The 18,300-nt window shown below is 31.2% G+C and overlaps 1 pseudogene; it reads left to right on the top strand.

The window, feature by feature from the left end:
- The first annotated feature begins 6,954 nt into the window (after positions 1 to 6,954).
- LOC111412684 lies at positions 6,955 to 10,822 on the top strand (annotated as a pseudogene).
- Positions 10,823 to 18,300: the final 7,478 nt, after the last annotated feature.

The following is an 18,300-nucleotide window of genomic DNA, read 5'->3' as shown; positions in this document are numbered from 1 at the left end:
TGACTGCCTGTGCGACGGTGGTGTTGCTAAAATTTGTAATGGTGCCTGTGACTCTCGATTGTGACTCACAATTGAATATGTGACTTGAAATTTGTGACTGTGACTCTCAATTCACAACACAATTGATTAAGTTATGATCGAAAAATTAATCGTGACCAACTAATCAAATAATATTCAATGAGTAAATGAGTTGTGACTAATAAAAGTTTTGAATCTGTGACCAATAAAATTTTTGGATTTGTGACTAAAAAATAATGTGTCACCTAAAAAATTAATAAATTGTGACTGTTGTGACCTATAATATTAGTGATATGTGACCTATAAGTAAATTGTGATTTTCGATTTGTGATCGATGAACAAACTGTGACTTACAAATTCTTTGAATTGTGACCGTAAAATAATTTGTAATATTTAAAAATTATGATTTTTGATTGAAAAATAATATATAACTAATTAAATTATGAATCTGTAACCAAATGTATAGATATGTGACCTTAACGTATGACAAAATCGAATAAATTGGATACTAATTTTTAATCATTAAATTTGCAGTTTTTTCCTCAACCGTGAATAATTGTCTTTTGTGGATAAATGTGTGGGTTTGGAATGTAAATATGTATTTAAATATGTATTTAGGGAGTTTTTTCAAGTATGGAAACTGGATGCTTAATTTTAGGGATTTAATTGCAACAAAATTCTCTCTCTCTTAGTTTTGAAATTAAAAACTTGTCATCTTAAAAATGAAATATAGCATAGTTAATGTAGGGATTATGAATTATTCCCATTTAATTAAATGGGTTAATTAAATATTGGATCGGGTCAGGCCAAGCCCGTTTGGGCTTATATAAATATATGACTAGTATTTTCAATTTGTAGAGATTCTCATTATTTTTGTTAGCACAAGAGGAGAAACCCCTGGTGACTACAATCTATTCTCTGTGTAGATTCTATTGGAGGCTGGACAATTGGACAGTTGTGGGTGACAGATCAATATTGCTGAAACAAAGAAAAAGCAAATGAGTTTGCAGATCTAGAAAAATGTATAACTTTTATCACAATTTCTATCTAAACACAAATAAGATTCTTGATGGGAATTGAAATTTATTTTTATTTTCGCCGTACATGATAAGTAAATTCCCAACATTACGAGGAGGGTGTTTCAACATCTTTCTTTTCTTTACATTATTCTTGTGATGTAATTAACTTCAAATATTTTTTTGGTGTTTTTAACTTTATGGAGAGTAGTTAAATTTTAAAATTGCTAGGAAGAACGAGATAACTCAGTTAATTTGTAAAATTTTTGTTTTTGAGTAATGAATTTAATTATAATTTTGTATTAAATATTTATCGTGGATTAAATGCATTTCAATGAAAATTCATGGTTTGTTTGTGGGTTTGGGTCAAAACCAAGTGAAACACTAATTTAGTTCTAATGGTAAAATCAAGAATTTAGGAAGGAGATAAAGATATGCTTCGATAATTTTACAATTTTGATTCGAATTTCTTGTTCTTGAATGCATATGGATATGTTAAAATTCACACAGATATATAGTGGATTTATTTTTTAAGTAAATTTAATTTTACTCAAGACAAATTATCAAATAATTCAGATAATTCTAACATCAACATAATTGAAATAAATTGTCATAGCTCGGTAGACGATGTTAAACATTATTACCATTATGAATTCGTAATAATAACGCTTTTAAATTGTGAGATTTTCTCAAAATCTTCATTTGCCGATCTGTAATTCAACAAAGACCATTCCCTCCTAAATTTTCACGCTTATTCAAGTAAATAATAGAATTAATTATGTTAATAGATAACAACATTGTCTGGATGGAATTTGGGTGAAAAGAAAACGAATTTCAGTGAATTGAATTGTCTAGAACTTGTTTTACTGTGAATTATCAATTAAATGTGTTTAATTGGTATAATTTTTCATCTGAAAAAATTGTTTAAATTTTGTATTTTTTGGTGTTCGTTTGACTTTATTTTTCATGAAAATTGTCAATTTTATGAATATAATTTATTATAATTGTGGTTAGAATTTGTTTTCATTATCAAAAAAATTTTAATTAAAATAAAAAAAGAAACCTAGAAATTGATTTCCCACCAAAACCATGGGAAATCAATTTCCACAAATTCATGGAAAATGGGTCACGTGGGTGGGGGGAGGGAATTCATTTTCTAGGTAAAATTTTTGGTATCAAACAACACAAAATGGGTGGAAGTTGGAATTTCAATTTCATTTTTCATGAAAAATTGACCAATCAAACATGCCCTTAATGATATAGGGTAAGAAACTTAAATTAGACTAATAGGCTTAGTCCAAGTCAAAGTCAATATATTCTAGTATTAGGTGTAAAACATCATATGTTACTAGCATAAAAGTCGATTTTTCATAAAAATTTAATTATTATTATTATTTAACCTGTCTATTTAATTCTCAATATGCAAAACAAAGCAGATATTTATCTTATTTTGTATATCTCATGTAGAATAGGAATTGGACAAAATCCCATTTTGTGAGGTAGTCCTGAACCTTGTCTTTGACAGTCTAACATAATTCGTGAAACATTTCTATTTAAATATTTTGTACTATTTTCATCGTGTTGTGATCCACGTTTTTTCTAAAACTTATTTTCAATTACACATTCTTTCAAAAAATACTTTACACATAAATTCAATTTTTTTTCTTATTTTTTAACCACATATTCTACAAATACTCGCTATTCCAAGACATATTTCCCAAAAAAAAAAAAGGTATCTCAAAGAGGGGCTTTATATTGTTCTCTATTGATTATTCACATGGAATTTTTAAGTTATTTGCAAAATCAATTTCAAGGGTTGACTTTTTTTGTGTGCTTCATGTTGCTTTGTAACATTGTTGATCACATACACAATTGATCTTATATATCTTTTAATTACTTGATCGACAGATAATTGGTTTGTTCATTGCAAAGTTGACAATGGATTGATTACTATATTATGTCGATTGCTATCATTAAAGCTAATATTGTATTGAATTACATAGAAGAAGATGGAGAAAAGAGCAATCGACAATGATCGATTATGAATGAGTGCATTGGACCCCTCGTATGAACCTGAAGAAATTTTAAAGATTAAGTCGCAAATTGGCGAAGCTAAAAATCAAATATTCGAAGATTTTGATAAAAGTTAATGAATTGCGTGATTAAAAAGTTATAGATCTTATGAAATCTATTATTAAAATTAAAATAGCATAATAAATATACAATTTCCTATTTATCGAATAAAGTTTATAATTTATAATATTCTTTTACTTTTTCACTAAGGAAAAACAATATAATGATTGCATGACACTTTAACAAACTTTAAAATTAAAACTAGGGGGCGTTTATTTCCTATTTTTATAAAAATGAGAATGAAAAGTACAGTCGTTATGGGCCCCATACAAGAGATATAAATTTAAATTTGGTGGTTTGATGTGATGGATAACGGTTATATTTTTCATTTTAACGGGGAAAGAATGAGAAACAAATAGTGACTAAAGGAAAAAAAAAACAAGTAATTTCTATGATTTTTTTCTTTCATTCATTTATTCCTGTAACTTTACTTGTCATCATTTAAAATTTCACTTGGATTTGAAATATATATATTTTTAAATATATCTAACTTCTATTAAAAACGTGAATGGGATGGCATTGTAGACGAAACAGTAAAGTAATCCCATTATATTGTTCATGCTTTTTTTTTTCCTTCCTTTTTTATTCTTTGCCTCGATGATATCCATACTTGTGACCATGCTGACAACCATACTAACCGTACTCCTTATGCTCACAACTATACTCCTTTATTTCCTTTGATTGATATCTTCATTTCCATTTTTTTTTCCGTTTTGGTGCTGTGGCATTTATAATTTACTTCTATGGAATTTCAGTTAATCATCTGTTTTTCTTCGACCACATTCTCGATCTCTACTTTTATATACTACTCTTAAACTTCATCTTGAGGTTTCAACGAGTGTGGTTTGTTTCATTCTCTCTCTCTCTTTTTTTTTTTCTTTTTTTTTTTTTTTTTTTTTTTTTTTTTTCTTTTTTTGCTTGCTGTCGGCCAAAAAGGTTATGGGAAAACAATGTTGGATACCTGCATCTATAGAGGTTGATTTTCTTCGGTGCATATTTGATGAAGGAAATAAAAGTTCAAACAATACAGAAATTCTACATATAGTCACCACCTTATCGCCATATAATCCTATTATTTCTTAAAAAAATGTTGGTGATTGGTTTAAGAATAGTCGAGCTTGCGAAAGAAAGAGAAAACAGATGTGCATTGAGAATCGTCAACTAAAAAATCTAATGCATGAAGTGCAACCTCATTCTGCACTTCATTCTAATCGATGTTTAAGGACCTTCAGTTTAATAGTGCTTCTGCTGTATGTTTTTCGTACTTGTATTTGTTCAAGTTTTTCATCTCACTCATGTTTTTGGTGCCTATATTTATTTATATAATGATTTTTTTCCTTACAACTTCCTTTTCAGGTTGTTTTTTCTTTCTTTTTGTTGTGCTTATATTTGTTGTAGTTTTTCATCTCCAATTCCAAATGTTATGTGTTTATTGGCCTTTTTTAGAAAAAAAAAAAACTCCGAATAGTGTGGAGAGATGGCACAATCTCTTCGCACTGTGCGGAGTACGGAGGCGAGAGTAGTCTCTCCGTACAGTTCGGAGAGATCAATTGATCTCTGTGAATTGTTCAAAGAGATTTTTTTTTTGTGAGATTCAAAATTTATTCCCAGCTATTGAGTTTCTTGATTTTTTTATGTATGTTTGTTTTTTATTCAATTTAAGTGAAAGTTGCAGTGTGTATTTCTAACAATTCTGCTTTTTTTTTGTCATTTCTGAATACAAAACGTGCTACAGTCAAATATATACACACAGAAAGTTGACTTAAAGCATGCTTGGGAGTGCTTATAAGTTACAGTTTTACAAAATGTTTGGATAAAAGTATGTTTAACCAACTTAAATTATAATTTAATATTTGTCAAACATGCACTTAATTTGATGGGTTTGCTTCTGATTATGTTTGAGCAACTTAAATTATAATTTGAGCTTTGCCAAACATGCACTTATTTTGATGGTTTTGGTTCAAATTGATGAACTGGTAATCATACTTGTATAAAACAGCAAACTAACTTTGTTGGTAGGACACAGGTACAAATACAGCCAGCACATCTTATGGCTCAGTTGGTGCAAATGCTAATATCACTCAGTATTAGGCTAAACTCCAAGTCGCTACTTCTGTCGCCTCAAGAAAATTGGTGCACACTCCGCACACCGGGGTTGTGAACATTTTGTTTTTTTTTAATTTAATTATGCAACCTGATTTTGTTTTGTTTGTTATTTTATTAGTTAAAAATATGTATTAAATATAATAAGAAATATAATTACAAGAATCTAAAAAATAATAATAATCATTCTTCGAACAAAGAAATATTTATCTTTAATATAATACAAAAAAAGTTCTAAAAAAAGCTTGTGAAGAAGACAAAAATGAAAAAATAAAACCTGTGAAAATTTGTCATTATTCTTCGAATGGAAAATCAGTCACTAGTATGGATTTATTGTGTGGTGTTAAAATAGTCATAATAAATCTTCTTATTACTACGCTAATAAAATTACAGTAATTTTTTTTTTAACAAATAGCATAAAAAAATTATTTTTATTTTCAACAAAAAATACATTTAAAAATTAGCAATTTTATAACTACCATTCTTTATTTTTTTTTAATTCCCAGAAATACAATTATAAAAAAGAAACAACATTTAGTACTAAGAAATTAAATATTAAATAAATTTTATGCATTTATAACAAATTAGCAACAATGCAACCGTATATGCAAACATACCGTATGTACCGTATTTGCAGCTTACCAACAGTATATACGATATGTTGAAAATACGGTATGCCTAAATATGGTATGATGCAAATACGATATACTGTAAATAAGATATGATGCAAATACGGTATGTTGTAAATATGGTATTTGCAGCTTATTGTAATTTCACCTTACCGTATTTACAGGCAACTTCCCGTATTTGCAGTTTATCGTAAATACTGCCTATCGTATTTGTAAGGAAATTATCGTATTTGCAGCTTACCTAACGTATTTGTAGTAATTATATACTGCCTACCGTGTTTACAGCTTACTGCATATACCGATTTTTGCACTTACAAAAATCGAGAATGCAAATACCGTACATTCACTTACCAAACCAAATGTAGAAAAAAAATTTCAGATTTTTATTTTTTCAATATAAGCATAAAATAAATATTAAAATATATGAAAGACAAAATATAAACGCATATGAATATGCAAATCGATTTATAACTTTGTACTCAATCTTCAATTTTTCAATATTGAATTACACAAAATTTAGAAATATAATCTTTATATTCAATTCAATCATATGAAAACTATCAAAGAATACAAGCAAAATAATTTATATAACTTTGTATATTTCTTATTCAAGTATAAAATATATAAACATATTTTTTTACTATTGTAATTGTAAAAATAATTTGCAATTATTTTCTTATATTGTAGAAATATTTTTAGATATTGTTTCAAAAATTTCCTAAAAGCTAAAATTCATACGTTAATAAAAATACGATAAATATAAAATTCGTGCAATAGCTAGTATATTAAAATGCAGTAAAAACTTGAAACAATCACATCCTTGTTGATAAAAGAAAAAAATGATAAAATAAAATAATTACGCAACATATTCTCCTCTCGAATTAAAATGAAATAAAAACCCTAATCACTCACTGTGTTCGAGAATGACAATCACACAGAGTTTGAACTGCAACTGGTGTTTCCTTCTGCCATTGCGCCCCCTCACTTGGATCGCATTTTGAAATTTATCGTAATATTCATTTTGAGTGGTTAGAATCTAGCCTATTGATCGATCGATGGCGGAGGAGGCGGCGGCGGTGGAGAGGAACGGCGATGATCAGAGTGAGACTAGCGATTACACGTCGGAAGACGAGGGGACGGAGGACTACAGGCGCGGGGGGTACCACGCTGTGCGAATCGGTGACACATTCAGGCACGGTCGATATGTAGTTTAAAGTAAGCTCGGCTAGGGTCATTTCTCCATCTTCTGGCTCGCTTGGGCCTTGGGGTACGCACAATTCGGCACGTTTTACAGATATATTTTTCTTCTTTATCTTAATATGTATGTTTTAAAGATACATGTAAAATTGTCTCAGTTTAATTGCATCATATCCATTTTCTGTTACTTTTTATAGCTTATTGCTAATGATCTTAAGGTATTCTATGATGATATATCTTAGCCTGAGAAATGGAAAAATATAGATATCAATAGTAGTAATAGATAGTTTATTCTTATTGGCAGAGTTTCTTGTACTCATTGTCTGTTATTTTGAGATAAAAATATTTACTCTGGCCCTAGAGGGTATGCTCAACATACCCGTATTGTCTACTTAAGTAGCTTATAGTTACAACTGAAAGATTAGCTGGCCCGGGAAGGTATACTCAACCACAATAGCTTCCGGTGTGCGTATTATTTTACTAAGATTCATATGATGTACATAAAGATGTTGTGATGAGTGACAAAAAGGGACTCATGTAGGATGTAGCTGGTGTCCAATTTGTTCATAGCAAGGCTTAGTTTGTATTGTAGTTGTAAATGAAGAATGAAACTGTTTGTTTTTAATTTGCACTCTGGTTGATAACAAAGAAGATCATCAATTCTATATATATTATAATTATATTCTGTGTTTGATGAAGATAAGAAGTTATTGGTTTAAAGCGAGTGAAAAGGTGATATCGACGCCAATGCGTGTGGGAAAAAACGAATGGAGCAAATGCACAAGTCTTCAACCCCAACTTCTTTCTCTTGCTTTGAACTAACACACACGTACGGTGAGTGAGAGTGAAATGCACATTATTAATTGTGTTTAGCTTTACAACCTGCTTACTGTCAATTAGCCGTGAATATATTATTGTTTCCTTATTTGGTTACATGTTTGATAATAGCAGTACGTAGCTCTTAAAGTTCAAAAGAGTGCGCAGCACTACACTGAAGCAGCAATGGACAAGATCACTATATTAAAACCGATTGCCGAGGGAGATAAGAAATGTCTTGTAAAGCTTTTGGACCACTTTAAGCATTCAGGGCCAAATGGGCAGCATGTTTGTATGGTTTTTGAATACTTGGGTGACAATCTTTTGACCCTAATTAAATATTCAGACTACTGAAGAATTCCTCTTCATATGGTTAAAGAAATTTGCTTCCATATTTTAGTTGGATTGGATTATTTGCACAGGTATCTGTCAATCATACTCACAGACTTGAAACCAGAGAACATATTACTTCTTTCAATGATCGATCCAGCTCTTTATCCGACAAAGTCAGATGCGCTTCGTCTTGCCATTCAGTAAAAGCAAGATCCTGTCTGAGTCTGGGACTTCTAAAGATGCAAAGAGCTCAAATGGAGACCTGACCAAGAACCAGAAAAAGAAAATCCAAAAAAAGGCTAAGCGAGCAGCTCAAAAGTGTGGGGGGAAGGAAGCTTCTGACAATGATGAGCCAGATAATGAGGCTAGTAGTCCTGTTGATTGTCATAAAGATGAAAAAAAGGCACATTTTTCTTGACATCTTACTTGCTTCCATAACTACCTTTTGTTTAATTTTATCTTCTCTATCAGTATAGATCTGTTATTTTCTCATCAAACACTTGTAATGTTGATACTCTCTCTTTTGGATTGATTATTTCTCATTTGTTTTTTTCCCCCTCTCTTCCACCCAAACTTTGTTACTACCAGTGTATAATGTACTGTCTTTGGAAAGTGAATCTGACAATTGGACATTGATGACCGTTTCTTCGCTAAGATTTGAGTATTCGAATATATGATCTGAGCAGGGTTGGTTACGAGAGACTGTGGTGCAAAATTTTACATGTGTTTGAGTTATTATTCGTGGTGATTATATGGATGCGGTAGCTGCGCATTTTTGTTGCCGCCTTTAGTTTGCTTCTTTTCCATCTCACGTCTTCTATTCACGTGTTTCTTTTGTGGTAATATCTATGCGTCTCTTTGATTTTGAAGTCGAAGGTAAGAGGTTGATGTGATAAGATTTTGAGCTTTGATGGAGATGAAATATCTTTTGCAGATTCTATCAAAGTATTTGTTATTTGATATTAAGCTTATATCTGCTGTATTTTCATTTAGCTTTTTTGTGACCGGTTCAATTCTGGCTTCTTTTTAAGTTAAGGAAACTATTCAGATTATGCTTGTGTTTTTACTTTTCTTTTCCTTCCCAATGTCTAGTTTCATAATGCGCTGTCTCGATCAACCTCTGGATCAAATTTGTAAAAATACTTATATGAGTTACATATATTGGTTTTTGTTAAAGTTGATTTATTATTTATTTTAAGTGCTTTTCTTTGAAGGATCATTTGGCCTTGACGATGGAGCTTCTTGGTATGATGCCATGGAAGGTGAGAATATTTCTACACTGCTCGTTAGGAAGCAAATTAGGATGATTCGTTTCCCCTTCTTAAATCTGTGGGCTAGATCAATTTTGTGAAGTTTCCTACCTTTGATAATTTTATCTGTATGAAGTCACCAATTTCCCATGCTTCACAAACATCTTGCAGGTTGCCTTAGGTGGGCACTATTCCCGAGAATTATTTAATAGATATGGAGATTTGAGACATATACGACGATTAAAATTTTGGCGTCTTAATAAGGTGATTAGGGAGAAATATGAGTTTAGTGAGCAGGATGCAAATGACCAGGCAGATTTCCTAGTCCAGGTACTCGATTTTGTGCCAGAGAAAAGGCCAACAGCGGCACAATGTCTTAATCATCCATGGATCAGTGCAGGCACTAAGAGACTCGCCCCTTCTATGTCTCAACTCCATTCAATGGGAAACAATTGTGCAGAAAAGAAGAGGGAAAAGGATGAGAGGGAGGCGATGGAGGATGGAGTAGGAAACATTGCTATTGATGGAGCACCAAAACCAGTTAAATATTCCCAACCTAAGGTGAACCCTCCAAAACAGCCCTAGTCAATGTGATTGTCTGTTGTCTTCAAACGAGTTTTACCCTTTGCCTCTTCGAAAATTTCTGTGATTTACTTATTTATATTTTCCCTTTTATGTCAGGGACTGCTTCTTTCCAATTCTTTATTCAAGTGCTTAGGAGAATGAGAACTGGAAGAATGTAACTTCTTGAAGCAATGCTACATGTACGGGGAAAATTTACTGGGAGTTTTACAGAACGTCACATGGCAATATTTCATTGAGTAATGCTATTTGTCCCTAGTGGGGATTCAACCTTAGTCTACGTGGCGTTATTATGACATTCAATGATAGGTGAAATTAGATGACTTATTTAATTTTATCTTTCATTCAACCTATCATACAACGCCACGTAGACTGGGGATAATTCCCCACTGGGGCTACATAGCATTATTATATTTCATTGGGTTTTGAGCAAAAAACATAGTTAAAATAGCCAATCAGATGCTGCCAAACAGGTGCTGACAATTCGGCACCTGTAAAACTCCCACTAAATTTCTACTGTATAAGTGTCATTTCTGAACTTCTTGTTCTCAATGCATGTTTCTCTGTACAATGTTTATTTTCTATATTGGGGCATATGTTTCAGAATTGCCTGAGATTATGATTGGTTAGACCAGAATTGTTTATTGGTGCACTGTGACATATCTCTATGACAATACTTAGAGAAATTTGAACTTGCTCTGCCACAGTCAAATATGCCAAATCCTTAGCATAGTGGTATGTACAAGAACATTGTGTTGATTTGCAAGCCATGATGAGTTTGATGGAACCTAAAACCATTGTTTAATTGATATCAGAACTGACCCGAGCATCAACTTGACCAAAACATTGAGTCGTCAAGTGAATGTTTAAAAGGTGGCTTAGTGGTTGGACTGGTGGATTATTAACAGTATTTCAATGAATGTGTGATTAAGAAATAAGTAAAAGTAATAAATACTTCAAAATGTATAGATAAAAATCAAGTTTGACCAACTTACAAGTCATTATAAACTTTGCCAACTAACAAGTTAATCACTAGCAAGACAAATGTTTCTTTAATTTGTTAGGAGTAGTGTGACCTTTGGCGGAATGGGAGTGGCACAAGAAGCCTTTATTAACCAAATTTCTTACAATATTTTTCATATCTTTTCTATATTATTTTTACTTAATTGCCCGCATCATTTAAGAGAACTCTGATAAAAATAAATTATAAACCTAAATATAATTCGTGTAAAAATGAATATGAAAATTATAAATTTTCTTGATTTGATTAGCTTTGATTTAATAATATATTTTCTTCATTATTTTTACCTTTCTAGCACCTTTAGCAAAATCGTCTCGTAACCTCTCTAATTCTTTTTTCATGCAATTACTTTAATTAGAGTGTATTTGATTGGTATAAAAATTATCATTTAGAAAAGAAAATGTTTTCTTTATTTTGAGGAAATTAAAAATCTACTTCCTCCCAAGCTTTAAACACAAGGAAAATTAGCCACATTTTTAAAAGTCGAAAAATATTTTCATTGAAAACATAGTAATCAAATACTCAAAAGTAAAAATTTGGATGAAAAATTGATATTTTCCATGAAAAATAAATGCTATCAACTCTTACTTCAATATTATTATTGAGATTTTTATGTTATGAGGTTGATAGGAATTAGTAAAAGAGTGATATAATAATTAAACTTGTGATATTATTATTTTTACATTTTCTAAACGTCACATTTTTATAATAAAATTGATTTGATATTCGTGCTTGGCCATAGGAAGGAAATGGAACCAGCTATTCGTAACAAACGGTCTAGTATTGTTACTGTCGTGGAACGATTATGGTAGACTATCTATAGGTAACTGGCAATGTCTCTTACTTGAAAATAAATTAGAATGAGCTTTATATGGGAGAAGTTAATGAGTAATTTATCGATCACAATTAGTCGAGAACTTGAGCCAAATAATTGATCGATCGCAATTAATTGAGAAACTATATAATATTACCCTTAAGACTCATCAAATGAGTCTACACTAAACACAACATCAGTGTCTTTTCTATCATTCAATATGTGAAGTGTGAACTATGTTAAAATGTTTTATACGCAAAGTCACAATTTGTATCAACCACCATGCACAAAGACAATGCGAAGGCCGACGCATGAGAGGAGGACAATGTCGGCAATGACAGAAGCCTGGAGTGCCACAGACTGCATTGCAGCTCCCCCATATTTAACTACTATAGTCTTGCCAGGGAATTTCTGAATAAAGGGTAGTGCTTCGGATAAAATCTTGACCCGAGTTTGAGTTGGGGTGGATTGGGTACCTATTTCCGGCGCAATTACCGATTCCAAAGATCCACTGAGACATGATATTTTCCATTTTCCTTTGCGTTTCGTGACCGGAACGAAGTTCTGAAGGGCAACCTTTCACTGGAGGTGGAAATAGAAAGCACTTTATTTAATAACTTTAAAGTGTTTGGAAGTTTTGCTGGGTGATCTGGGAAGCAGTAATAGGTTCGTGCAAACCTTTTCACGGATATCATTTTGATCTTTTTGAGTGCAAGTTTTTAATTTACCGAGACGAAATATGGAGTTAAATGTTTCATTGGCCACTTAACTTTGTACCATGTCACGGCTTACTCACTATAAACTTCATCAATTAGCAATCGTAATACAATCGTTTCACGAAGTGAACACCGGAATTCTAATGCATTTGGTTTATGACGTATAACTACCCCTATATTCATGCTTTCGGATTACTATTGGTTCGAAACTCGTGATCACGTATTAAAATCCACTTACGTGTTCACAAGTGGGCGCCACACATGTTGGCCACATTCTTTCAAAAAGTGAGGTCAACAAGAAACATCCAAGCTCAATGAATGGAACAAATTACAGCAGAGACCTTAGATATACATGCGTAGAGTGCATAATGGTCACCAATCATATCAATATGTATAAAAGATAAATGGAATAAAATTACTGAATTCTCAGAAAACAGTCATCATTTAGAGCTCCATATTCTTCAAAACGCAAGGAAATTCAGACCAATACAGTGTAAAATTCTCCAAGTTTTCAGGTTTTCTCATCGTACCGGATTCTACATTATAATAGAGGAGACCTTTGCCTACTTTTGGAATAAAAACCAGCTCTTCAACATGACCAGCCAATACACTTGTTAGTGGCACAATGGCGTAGCGTATAGATGAAAAATTGATGTAATATTCTGAAACCCACAAACTATTTTTTGGGTCTTCCAGCCTCCAAATTTTCACAATTGCCTTTCCTTTGGAACAGTGTGCCAAACATAAACACTCCTTTAACTCTACCAAGTAGGCAACGGCATCAGGATCGAGCTTTGGGCATGAAATGATTTGGGATTCTTCCTCATCCAAATCCAAGGCAAGAATAGAACTGGTTTCAAAACAATTCCTTAACGTTGGGTTATTTATCTGCCAAAAAATCACTCCATTAACAAACACAGAAGTGATGCTAAGTTTTTCAAAAGGACGTGTTTCAATCAATCTCCACGAATCTGATTTGAATCTTAGACGATCAGTTAGACTGAAAAGTTCACACCCCATACTCATTCTGAAATACTCCGTGAACCACCGAACAATTTTGAATTCTCCTGCAACAGATGAGTACCCTAAACCTATACCTACACGACGACGATGATCAGGATCAGGAAGAATTGCTTTCTCTTGGGTGCTCAGATTACAAATAGAAATATTTAGTTGAACCAAACATACAAGATTATGACACGAGATTACGGTATCAATACAATTATCCTTCATAGGGAGACAGTAATTTTCCTGAATCCTTTCGTTAACTGCATCCACGATGGATATGCGAACAGAGAATTTTAACACATTCCAATCAATATATCGGTCGGAAAGACTACATTCCCAAATATATAGATAAGGTTTTCGATGAAGTCGTTGGTGGCGCAAAGCTTTGACAAAGCCAGGATGAGGAGAAGATATCAAGCTGTGCCATTCTTTGGAAACACAGGTGAACCTGCAAAGAGACTTGTCAGGGAGTCTGGATAGCACGTCAACTAATAAGTCGGTTGGTAGTTCATTCAAACTCATATTTTTCTTCTCTACAAATTGTTCTTCCATCAAGAGACGGAGGAAGATATTTGCTTCGTGTGCAAGTTAAATTTTGGTTTTGGGAACGTTTCTTTATTGCTTCTGAATAGAACACAAATCAGTACGGGAACTCTACATATATATTGCTATCTAGTCAATTACACAAGGAATGGAATAAACAATAATATGACAAAGATAATTACAAATCATTACAGATGGAAATTTCCTTCTATGCTAATATATGGAGATTTATTCCTTTAATAGTGTGTGTCTTTCTTGTGATAAAAAAAAATAATAATAATAATTCTTTTGAATTCATTGTAGTATTTATATATGGAACTTGCCATCAAGAGATTAAATTGGACAGGATTAGGAGTACACAGTATATTCTCCACGATTAATTACAAAAAGTGGGGATTGGAAACCCTAATTTGGCGGCTATTGTAATCAAAGATAATTCTGATTTTTTTTTTTAAATAATTTTTTTATCTCTAGCATTTTTATTAATTCTTCAATCTTAAAATTAACTCTGCTATTGAAAAATTAAAAAGTTTAACACTACTGGTGGAAAACCCCATTAGTCCCTGAACTCTTAGATGATGCAGAAAGACACCCTAGACATAGAACTTGTTTGAATTAGTTAAAAAAGTTGATAAAAATTTAAGTGAAAACTTAAAAAATTATTTTAACCACATATTTTATGAAAACTATAACTTTTTATCAATTTTTCAATCACACTTTTAATCAACTTTGAACAAAATTTAATAAATAAAAAATAATATTTTTTTACGAAATCAAACAAGAGCTCAAGTGATACGGAACAACACCTACTAATAAAAATAAGGACATAATTCTAAAAATGAAGACATCGGTCTCCTATCTTCACCTTATCCACAACTCATTTTCACGTGAGGTCGAATTTAAAAATAAAGTATAAAGTTTCTCTCTTGTTAACTATGGTGTCGCGGTGCTGGCAGTGTGTGTGGGGTATGGGGTGGGTGGAAGAAGATGGCATTTTTCATTTTTATTATTTTATTCTTTTCTTTTCTTTCTTTTCTTTTGTTATTATTGTTTTTAAAAATTTTCATTTTCACTTTCAATATTGTAATTAAGATTAATGGAATGATTATTTAATTTTCGAAATATAATCGTTAAATGTGTCAGCTAATGGAAAAATAGATGGAAATGCATCCATTTGATGAATACTGCCTATTTTCCATATGTTAGAGGCAAAGTAAATCAGAAAAAAAAATGTTGGGAATCTTTACTGTAACTTACCCAAGAAATAAAACAAAAAGTTTCTGAAAATAAAATTAGTTAGCCTCAATTTTGTGTGTTGCTATATTGAAATGTATTTTTTGGGGATAGGATAAATGTTCCCTTGATGTATGGATTAAAAACCCAAATTATTTGAATTCATAATTTATATATCAAATATTATTTTAGTTTGAGTAATATAAATGACGTATATGATGATAACTATATTCATTATAATTAAATCATGTAATTAATCAAATTTTTTTTTATTGTTCAATATCCAATCGATTTAATGAAAAGTTTTTTTATTTACGTGTAATATTATTTTATAAAAAATTCTGCGATTGAAAAAAAGAGAGATATGAAAAAAAAAATTAATGGAGCCAAATACAAGTTAAGCCACAGTATAAGATTTTGTCGCTTAAATGGGGTTGAAATTTTTATTTAATCACCCAATTTTGATATATTTGAATTTAATCCTCCAAAATTTATATACATCTAAAATATTCAATATCGTCAATTAAATTAATTCACATCTTTTCGATTGAGTATTAAAAATATTGAACATTGTGGTGCTGCTATTTTGCCTGATTTGTATTTTTACGTCCAATAAAAAAATAGTTGACGTCATACCAAATAATATATATATTTTTTTAAAAAAATGATGTAAATTATATTGAGAAATTTGTCGCGAAAAAATAACAAATATTAATAAAATAATTGATTTTTTAAGAAGAAAGATGAGTTATACGCATTTTTTAACACACACATTTGATGTACATTCAACTATTTTCGATATTCATTTAGATAATTTTATATGTCTATAATATAATTCTCGAAATGAATTTCAAGAGAATATAAAACATATATGCAATCGACTACAGGACAATGGTCGATAAATTTTTAAAGTTAGGTTATCGAAATTCTTAATTTTTTAAATGATGTCTCTTTTGACATTAAAAAAATACTAAGGAAAAAAAATTATTACGATACCTTCGAGCATCTTGAAGCAAATGCTCTATGATGCACGAAGCATTTGCTCCTGGGAGCCAGGAGCAATTACTCCTAACAGCCAGGAGCAAATTTGCTCCTTGCGTGGGAGCAATAATTTGCTCCGTGACATGGAGCAATTTTCTTCGTGTCACAAAGCATGTGCAACGAATTTTGTTTTTAAATGATGCTCCGTGTCAAATTTTTATTTTTTATTGGATTATTGATATTTTTTTTTGTGTCAAAATTTTTTTTTTTCACCAGATGATTTATTTATTTTTTTTTATAAAAATCTACCATAAATTTTCTATATTCTTTTGAAATTCATTTCGAGAACTATATTATAAACAAATCAAATGATCTAAATAAATATCGAAAATAGTTAAAGTATATCAAACGTGTGTTAAAAAATGAGTATAACTCTTATTTTTTTCTTAAAAAAAAAATCCATTATTTTATTAATGTTTATTATTTTGTCGCGATAATTTTCTCAATATAATTTACTTCATTTTTTTATGTACTTCACTTTTTTATGTGTACGACGTCAATTATTTTTCTTTTTGGACGTAAAAATTCCTAATAAAATTATTATAACTTTATAATTTATATGAGTTATAAATTGTTATACTATTTTTCCTACTTTTCTCCATTTCTTTACGCACCATGTATAAAAATATATATATACACTTCTTTTCTTCATTCCTTTACGCAACAATTAATCAAATTTGTAGATTCATTGAAAGAAATAAATAGATATTTTGACACGGTAATATTACCTAAAAAATGACATAATGCACAGGTGGAAAACTAGTATAATATAAAAGCTAAAAAGTCAGATATTTTGTGGATACAGAAAACCACTAATTATTATGAAGCAATAAAGACAGGGACAACAAGAAGTCTACCTTGCTAGACTCAGGGAGCAACTCGTATGCAATATGAGTGGAATGAAGTTCTTAGAAGAACGGAATATATATATATATATATAAACAGACTATGAATCAACGTTAGATTTTCATCCTCTCATTTTCATCTCCATCCGATTCAAACTATGTCAACAGTATATCAGCAAGATCCACACAATTCATAATATAATTACTAAAATTTCAAAGTTTGACTTACTTCCTTCTGTCCACTGGGTTTAAGAAAGGATCAGGACACTTAGAGCAGCGACAACACTTGACATTGGGTCCAGGCAATTCAATATAGCACCAAGTATAAGCATTTTAGCAAGTTTTGGCCCCATTGGAAGCATTGTCAAGGACATCAGCCAAACTTATAAGAGAATGCAACCTCAATAAGCATAAAATTGAGAAATTAGGAGTCTTATTCAATAGTCAAATTTTCAGTCTCATCCAAAGCCCCAATGATCTTTAAATATTCAATAGCATTTTGAACCTTAGCAGCAAATGTGAAGGAAAAGTTGTATAACAACCTCAAGACATTATTGTTGACATATGTATTTCCATGTGAGTCATGATGCAAGCTCTTTCCATAAAACAGAAACATATTTGAATAAGCATTACCACTAGATTCTCAGGTGACTGCAATGCCCTTGACAGGAACTTGGAAATACTACCCAGTTTCAGACTTTTAATTTGCAAACAAAGAGACTGCAGCGGGGTCCTTAAAATTTCTGGTAATTGATAATCTGCAAAAGCATCATATACAAATCTTGGATAGAGATGATAACATTCTCCAGGCTGAACACGTCCAGCTCTTCCTCTTCTCTGAAAATTTATGAAGAGATAAAGTTACTTCGGAATTTTTTAATACCAAAATAATATATTGAAGCAACTGTGAGCATTAAAATGTCCCTAGATCAGAGCATGCTCTAGCAGACAAATCAAACATCACATCCAGCAGCTAATGAGATATTCAGGAAGTAAAAAAAA

This window comes from Olea europaea, chromosome 16 (assembly GCF_002742605.1).
Source record: "Olea europaea var. sylvestris chromosome 16, O_europaea_v1, whole genome shotgun sequence".
NCBI lineage: Eukaryota > Viridiplantae > Streptophyta > Magnoliopsida > Lamiales > Oleaceae > Olea > Olea europaea.
The sequence above is the reverse complement of the archived record's forward strand: the minus strand, read 5'-3'. Positions and strand labels throughout refer to the sequence as shown.